This window comes from Lygodium microphyllum, chromosome 18, assembly GCF_053477565.2.
Source record: "Lygodium microphyllum isolate KBCC chromosome 18, Lygodium_microphyllum_v1.1.10, whole genome shotgun sequence".
NCBI lineage: Eukaryota > Viridiplantae > Streptophyta > Polypodiopsida > Schizaeales > Lygodiaceae > Lygodium > Lygodium microphyllum.
In genome coordinates this window covers 86,862,365-86,870,962 of record NC_141152.1, presented here as the reverse complement: position 1 = coordinate 86,870,962, position 8,598 = coordinate 86,862,365, and the positions used below count along the sequence as shown (strand labels likewise).

The 8,598-nt window shown below is 44.7% G+C and overlaps 1 pseudogene; it reads right to left on the bottom strand.

Annotated features, from left to right (window-relative positions):
• Window positions 1-614: 614 nt before the first annotated feature.
• LOC148021118 (1,4-alpha-glucan-branching enzyme 2-1, chloroplastic/amyloplastic pseudogene) lies at window positions 615-2,013 on the bottom strand (annotated as a pseudogene).
• Window positions 2,014-8,598: the final 6,585 nt, after the last annotated feature.

Below are 8,598 nucleotides of genomic sequence, written 5' to 3'. Positions count from 1 at the left end.
TTTCATTCAAAAGGACCACTGTTTCAATCTGCAAGTTTTCAACCAGAAGAATGAAAAGCCTTCTTATGGCCCCCAAATGATACAAGAGCCTTGCATCCTTCTTTTTCCAAAGTGACTTGACAAAGAGCAGGAAGAAGAAGCTACACAATCATGGAAGAACTTTCTACAAAATCTGATGTAATACCAAACAGATACTGAAGCAAAGACAGAAATTGAGCTCTGAGTTTCTTCTGGGAGGGAGGTGCGTCTGTCAAATATCTTCCAAACCAGAAGTAATTATTCAGAACTGCCAATCATCCGAGCCGATGCCAAAAACTCATCTCCTTTTGTCAAATTCTTCTTCTGTCAATTCCAAAAGTACACATCTTTGTGAAGCTATATTGGGCTTCTCTGCAAGCAAAAACTTGTTATTTAAGTTAGCAAGTGACTGCTATGTCAAAATTACCTTTGCTTCCCTTTTCTTCAACAATCACATCCATGACAGTTTCCAGTAAGGCATAACAAGTCGCCAAATTATACTACCTCCTCCTTCTGCACCTTTCTCTCATCACAGTCCAAAAGTACCGTTCTCCATATTGCGCTGCCAATCAGACATGGCTTTTTCTTCTCTTTTTCTATTTTTCTTCTGCTTTTTCCTTTGGTTCGATCCCATAATAGCCATCCAAAAAGTGGCCTGTTTTTCCCCCAAACCTCTTTTCATCTGAGTTCAGAACAACCTTGTACTTGCCAGGTTTTACGCAACCCACTCTATAATCTGGAAAACTCTTTTGCCAGTGAAAATTGAAAACGAACACCAAATTTTCTCTCTCAAAGACTATAACTTTATCTCCTTAATCTTTGCGTGACACGTACTGATGCTCAGAGACCATAAACCCATATGTTTCTTCCAACTGCTGCATTGCACAATCAAACTCCTGCAACCAATGATACCTCAAGTATTCTGCATCACCCAAGTCAAATCTTCGTCTACATTTGTCAAAACTATTGTTGTTCCCTAGTACAAATTTGCCATTGGGAAGATGTTGATCTCCCCTGGGAAAGTCAATCCATTCAGGGTGACCAAATTCATTTCCCATAAAGTTTAGATAACCTTCTCCACCCAAGCTCATTGTAATCAATCGTATCATCTTATGCAGAGAAATACCACGATCAATGGTTGGTGTGGTCAGGCCATCAATGGCCATAAAATCATACATGTCCTTGTCCATCAGCCAGAATGCAATTGTCTTATCTCCAACAAGAGCTTGATCGTGTGCTTCCCGCATAGGCAACACATTTCTCTTTCCACTGCCTGTTTGTAAGTGCATACACAATGTCACCCATTTGCCAGTCTTCATCCTTTTTCTTTGATAGAAGTTCAATCCATTTATCTGGAACAGCCATATGGAGCCTGTGATCGAAACCTATGCCACCATCTGCAAAACTTGGATGGAAATGACTGGCATTCCACTCACATCTTCTCCAACTGTTATAGCATTAGGATAAAGGGCATGAATCATGTCATTGGCAAGCATCAAATAATTGACTGCATCCATATCAGTTGCTAGCCCAAAATACTATCATATCCCCCATGTCAACATAGCCAAGGATAAGGGAGCTCCAAGAATACTCATTGCGTTGTGGCAGGTAGTCAAACGTGTGCTGAACATCAAGCAAGCTCCCACATTTGGCATACATATCCACCAGTGTACTTCGATCTGCATCTCTTTGAAACAGTTTAGTACTTCCTCACAAAGCCCATAATCGGCATATCCTGAAATAAGTGTAGCCCATGAGGCTGCATCTCGAGTTACCAATCTATCAAAAACTCCCTGTTCTTCTACAAGCATGTCACATTTAGCGTACATGTCAACCAGAGCATTACGGATAAGTTCCTCTTGCACCAAACCCCTCTTCACTATATTACCCACGTGGAATAAAAGAGCAAACATAATGACTATGTACAAAGTGTCAAATCCCACACACATAACTTTTTGGTGGATTCCACACCTCGGATGCACAGTAGTATGACATCGGCCCTCAGCCAAATCACCCACTCGGCACATTGTACTCAAACGCCCTTTGCTCGGCCCATCTAAATCAAGCATTCAGACCAACGTTTCATTCAGCCCTTGGCTCGGTGTCCTATATTTGACCCTTGGCCCACTTTTGTCACTCGGCCCACTTTTTTCATTTGGCCCAATTTTGTCATTCATCCCTTGGCCCGCTTCTATCATTCAGTCCTCAGCCCGCGTCTGTCATTCGGTCCTCAGTCCACTCGGCCCTCGAACATATCTATTCGACTGTCCAAGTTCACCACTCGGCCCCTGTAACTCGGACGATTTGGGCCGAGTCAGACTGTTGCACATCTTGTGGAAGTTTTCACCAGACCTAGCTAGATCTTAACGGCGCTAACCTTTGTGAGCCACCCCGATAGTCGGAACTCGATTTTGGCTCAAGGGATAGGCAATTCCGAAAGATGCAGTTGCTTGCAGTTAGTGTAGGTTGTCGAGAGAGTCAGCACCTTAATGACAGCTAGCGGAGATGTAGACAGACAATTGGAGCCCAGTGTAGGACTAAGTGAATAGCAACAGAATACTTGGCTCTACCCAACCTCCTTAGGTGTATCGTGAGCTTAGTGGAGCAAGAGGACCAAACCATATCGGAGGAAAGCTCAGACCATAGGGAGAACGAGGAATTTGACTTAGGAGCTTTTCCAGGAGTGATCCAGCAGTTGGTGAGTAGCTATGACTCTCACGCTCGGTGTGAGCACCATGATAGAGCGGCAGAAGCCATTATGGCTGACCTAGAGGAGGAAAGAAAACTAACCCACAAAGCATTGCGAAGCATAATGGAATACAATCGGGACCAGCAAACAAGGATCTTGAGGAAAAATGCGGAGATACATCGAGTGCTGAACCTAGCGGGCAAAAATCAAACTGACCATGAGAGAGCGCTAGAAGGAGATTTGACGCTAAGTAAGCTTCTCACGAAGCAATTTCTAGACAACACAACAGTAGAGTAGAGCATTGTAGCATTGGCCACGTCACTACTAGCGGGGTTGGGGGTGAACCAAGGCTCCAAGAGCCAGCTAAGATACCAGTGGTCGCGAAGTAGCTTGATAAGTACCATCCCTAGAACGATCCGTATGACTTTATAGAGCAGTTCCAACAGGTCTGTGAGGCCAATGGTCTAACTGACTTGACTCAACGCTCTCAAGCATTCAAGCTTTGCTTGGGACACAAGGGTTGGACTTGGTACACGAGTCTAGATGCCACGGAGTGAGTAAACTTCAATGGATTGAAAAACCTTTTCATTAAGAGATTTTTTGAGCCCTGATACTCGGATAACCTGCTATTACGCCTTATGAATGTCAAGTAGAAGGAAAAAGAGGACATACGTGACTATGCGACCCATGTAAGGAGTCTCTTTAAGAGAATCCAGACAAGTGAACGACCGACCGAAAGAGCAGTGTCAACGGTATTTATCAGTGGAATACGAAATGAAGAGTTGTATAAAGCCTTGGTGAGAAACTCGAGCTTGCAGTGAGACACGCTAGCAAGGGTGTTTGAAGAGGCCATTCGGGTCGACAACCAATTGAAGGAGAGGAGCTCTAGGAACTTGACCCAAGATGAGAATCACCTGAGAAGTTCGGAGAGAGCTTCAGCATCCGATGAGCGATCAGGCACAAGCACCCAAGATAAGGGAGAGGCTGCAGACACCAACCAAGAATTGGCTGACATGAAAATGGAAATAGCCAAGATGCAGGAAATGCTAAGATGATCAACATGACCACATGTCCAATGCATGTACTATGGTGGGAACCACTTGTCGACCGAGTGTCAAGACCCCAGATCACGGCTTGTGCTAACTATGGTAGGTTTGGTCATGATAGTGCACATTGTAGATTACCTAGAAGACTTCCGTACTCACAATCGTATAGTCAGCCGTACCTAGCAAGCAGGCCGCAACAATTCTTTGGGAGGGGAGCACCATTGGCCCTCCCTGCATCAAACGATACTAAGCTAGCTGTCCCTAGAATGGATATAAATCCTACTGGCATACCTAGACCACCAGGCCCCTATGTGACATATCTGCCAAGCGATGCTCTAATCCACTACGTGGAAAAGCCAAATGAGGAGGAACTTTACCTATACCCTTATGTCTCGCATGACAATGAGGGCAATGCAGTCCTTATGAACTATCGACTAGTACTGGTGATGGCATTGGGTAGGGGACGAGGTAGAGGCTTAGGAGGGTAGACCCACGAACCAATCATGTGTTGGACTTGTAGCTACTCGAGACACATCTCATCTCGCTATCCTGAAACAAAGCAATAAAATAGAGACAAGGCTGACCTCAGGTGTCCTGAGTGTGGAATCACTCATCTCTTCGTTGACTGTCCAAAGTGAAAAACACCCTCAAACTTAGCTAATGTGCCATTCGTCCCATTGGGGCTAATTGGTGTTGAGAATTTGGATGGTAAAGATACACTTATCCCATTGCATGTCATGACCCGTGCACAAACAAAGCAGGTCGATATGTCACTGCTGAGCCCTAGCAATCTTGACATAGCCTCAATAGGGAAGAAGAGCCATAGATGGAGGAAGAATTGACCCAAAGCTAAAATCATGCTGAAAACTGAGAGCGCAACAACACTACCTACTGGAAAGAAAGTCATTGATGCTGAAGCAGAGATATCAGCCCTGAAGATTGCTGAAAAAGGAAGCACTAAGGTCAGAGAGTACCCCAACCCAAAGTGCCAACTAGAGACCCGAAGCTAAAATCACTCTAAAAATTGAGAGCGCAACAACACTACCTACTCGAAAGAAAGTCATTGATGCTGAAGCAGAGATATCAGCCCTGAAGATTGCTGAAAAAGGAAGCGATAAGGTAGGAGAGTTCCCCAACCCAAAGTGCCAACTAGAGACCCTTGAGAAGGTGAAGGACTAGGTAAAGGAGGCTCAGGAACACCTGAAATATACGGAGCCCATCTTGGAGGACGAGATTGAGGATCTCTCTAACATCAGGACGTCGCTCTCACCCCCTCCGTTGAAACCGAGGGATGCAGGTGTGCCCCAAGAAGTATGGCTTCGGCAAGGCCTTGAATCTACAAGCCAGCAACCTAGCCATGGATGCTGGCTAGGACGATCCAGAATAGGAGAAGGACGGTAGCCAACGACCTCCTTACCACTCTAGTGACCACCCTGGTGACGATAAACCTGGGAGATCTACTTAGGCAACAACCAAGTCTATGGCAGGACCTGAGGTAGTGGGTTGAAGGATCATAAGAGTAAGCTACTGAAGACCTACAAGAACATGATGCAGAGACATAAATATCGAGTTTGATGTTACACTCCGTGCCCAAATCCTTGCACATTAACGCTTTCTGGGAAGGCACCGAGAAACATGTAGTCTTGGCAGTCTCAGCCATAGGCAACATAACAAGGAAGGGGATTGTATACACAAGGGCGAGAGTCAGTATACTGAGTCATGAAGTTCTCTTGACTTGGGGGAACCCACCTATCGAGATTGATAGGTTCAACATCAGTTTAGCTAATGGAAAGAAAGTGAAGCCATTTGGGGTGCTAAAAAACTGGCCAGTAAGAATTGCTAGAATCCAATTCTCGGTTGACTTTATAGTCATGAAGGGAGTGGACTATGATGTCCAATTGGGTCAAACCTAGATGTGCAACGCCAGAGTGATAGAAGATTGGGAGAATGGTCTCATCTTCCTAGGGAATAGGACAATGACCCTGAGGGTAGAAATGGACTCTTGGGAAACTACACCAATTGACCTCGATGCCATCTCCACGGGTGGTACCCAGATTAGGAAATCCTATGGGCCCCTAGCTAAGTATATCCCATGTCCCGAAGATGAGTGAGATTGGATGCATGTCCTTGCTACCATCAACTTGCCGTGCTCGATTGACGAGGAGTATGAACAGGCCTTTAAGATGATTGGAGAACCCAAGAGTGCACCCTTAGTGCCAATCTGCATGATGGTAGGAAACATTTGCACGAGGCCCAACCCTGTCACCTTTCAAGTGCTCACCAACTGGAGGGAGCTCCAGGGGGTCGTAGAGTATTTGACCAACAAGCTAGCAGGCAATCCAACAGCAAACTTCAAGCAACTCCAAGATCTCTTGAATGAACCAAGGTGGTGATGGGCTAGGGTGCGTGACCTAAACCTCAAGTACAATTGGGCCCTGATTCTTGGACAACCATACGAAATAGACCAAGACCTACGAGACGACGGGTGGTCAGATGAAGATACTTCCAATGACGACTGCAAGGACTGTTGTTGCTTCAATAACGAAGGTGAGGATGAGGTAGACACCATAGAACACAACACTAAAGGACAATAGATAGAACATATATGGGCATACTCTAGGCCGAAGAGAAAGAACACCTTCGGAATAGAGCAAGGGGTCATGCGCGTGGATTGTGACCGTGCTTGGTTGGAATGGGTAAGAGCCATAGATATGGAACAAGCAGGCCTAACCCAACCAGGTAACACACTAGTGCTTAAAATAGAGTCACCCTCCGAGTTGCGACCACCGAGGGAGACTACCCCATCTAGCGAAGGTGAAGATTTTGATTCCGAATCGAAGGTAAGCTCAGACAGCAACCCAAAAATACCGAGGCATCCCAAGACTAAGCATACCAAGAGGGACCTGCCCGTGTGGTTTTTGTTGTTTGTCCACTCTTGCATCCTTAGGTTGGTCTGCCCTTTCTTCTTTCAAGCATCTGCGCCTCAAGTTCGCGGTGTTCTGGTAAGAGGACCAGTGTTACTTTCATTTTTCTAGTTTGGGAGCAAGTCTCTACAGGTAGCACAACCGGAAAGTGGAGGAGTGCATTGTCTCAGATTGAGATGCCCTTTGCGGTGTAGCAAGAGGGCAATATATGCTATGGGAGAGGCCTTTAGCCCTTGGTGTCCCTATTTTTTTGATTTGAGGCCATTTCGGGGCCTGTTTTGGAGGCAGAAGTTTTCTGCACGCACTCAGGAAAAGGCCCAGTTTTATGTTGTGCGACTACTGTTCTACAAGTCAGTGAAAATTTACTGTAGAAATTGCATCGTATGCCTGTGCGTAGAGACATTGGGAGTTACAGAATCATCCTTATTGCCTGTTGATGCAAAATCGTCACTAGGAAGTGACAGTGTGGTCAAGTACCACTTTTGTCAGTTTTGCAGATTTGCCCTTGTGAGGCTGAAGCTATGTTTTTTGCAGTGACAAAATTTTTTGCAGTGTTCTGTAATGGCGTCTGATTCAGTATGCTTTAAATGCCTGCATTTGCTGTTGATTGGGAACATCAGGAAGAACTGGTTCTTCTTCATTTCCTGCAACAAATTCCCAATATCCTTTTCCCATAAGGAAATTTGTCATTCTAAACTTCCATGCTTGGAAGTTGTTATTGTCAAGCTTTTCAGTGACAATCTGTGAAAGAGAATCAGACGCCATTACATAACACTGCAAAAAATTCTGTCACTGCAAAAAACATAGCTTCAGCCTCACAAGGGCAAATTTGCAAAACTGACGAAAGTGGTACTTGATAGACAGAATATTTCAAACATGGTCAAAAATTCAGACTGATAGAGTATGTACTGGTTGTCTATTAGTATTTCAGACTCTATGATTGTGCATGTTTAGGATGCAAGTACACCAAAGGAGGCATGGGATACTCTGTCAAAAATGTATAGCACAAATACGCAAGCTAGGAAAATGCAGCTCAAGCAAGAGTTGCACAATGTGCAAAGAGAAAGTATGAGCATCAATGACTACCACATGAAGGTGAAGAAGATCGCAGATGCACTTGCTTCCATTGGGTCGCCAGTGGAAGATGATGATTTAGTTTCCATGACCTTGAATGGTCTAGGAAAGGATTATGCACAGTTCCGAACATCCATTTCCGTCCGTGAAAGATTTCCTGATTTTGAGGAGTTGATTGCTCTTCTAATTTCTGAGGAGCAGAGAAATGGTGGTGCATCTTCTTCAGGAGGAACTTCAAAAGAAGTTGTCTTCTACTCAAATGCTGGAAGAGGTAGAGACAGAGATAGAGGAGGCCAATCTGGAGGCTGTGATAGAAATCAGAATATGCAACAAACTCAAGAAAACCAGTCCTATGGAGGAGGACATGGTAACTCTAGAGGCAGGGGGAGACAAAGAGGTGGTGGATGGCAAAGAGGCCAAAATGCAAACAGTAATGTTGAATGCTACTACTGTGGTAAAATGGGTCATATGGCTAAAGACTGCTATAAAAAGCAGAATGACATCATGAATGGAAAACTGCAATAAGGGAATTATGCATCTTCTAGTAGACAGGGTGATGACAGAAATGAGCTTTTGTTTATGGTGCAGCACATGAACAATTCTGTGACAAGTGCAGAAGAAAGCAACGATGTATGGTATGTTGACTCAGGTGCATCAAACCACATGACAGGTCATGCAGAATGGATGGAGGATGCAAGGAAAATGGAAAAACTAGGATTTGTGGAGACTGGTGATGATACTGCACATCCTATTGTGCAGATTGGAAAAATTCCTTTGTCTATGCAGGATGGGAAAAAGAAATATTTGTCCGATGTATTTCATGTCCCGAATATCACCAATAATCTGG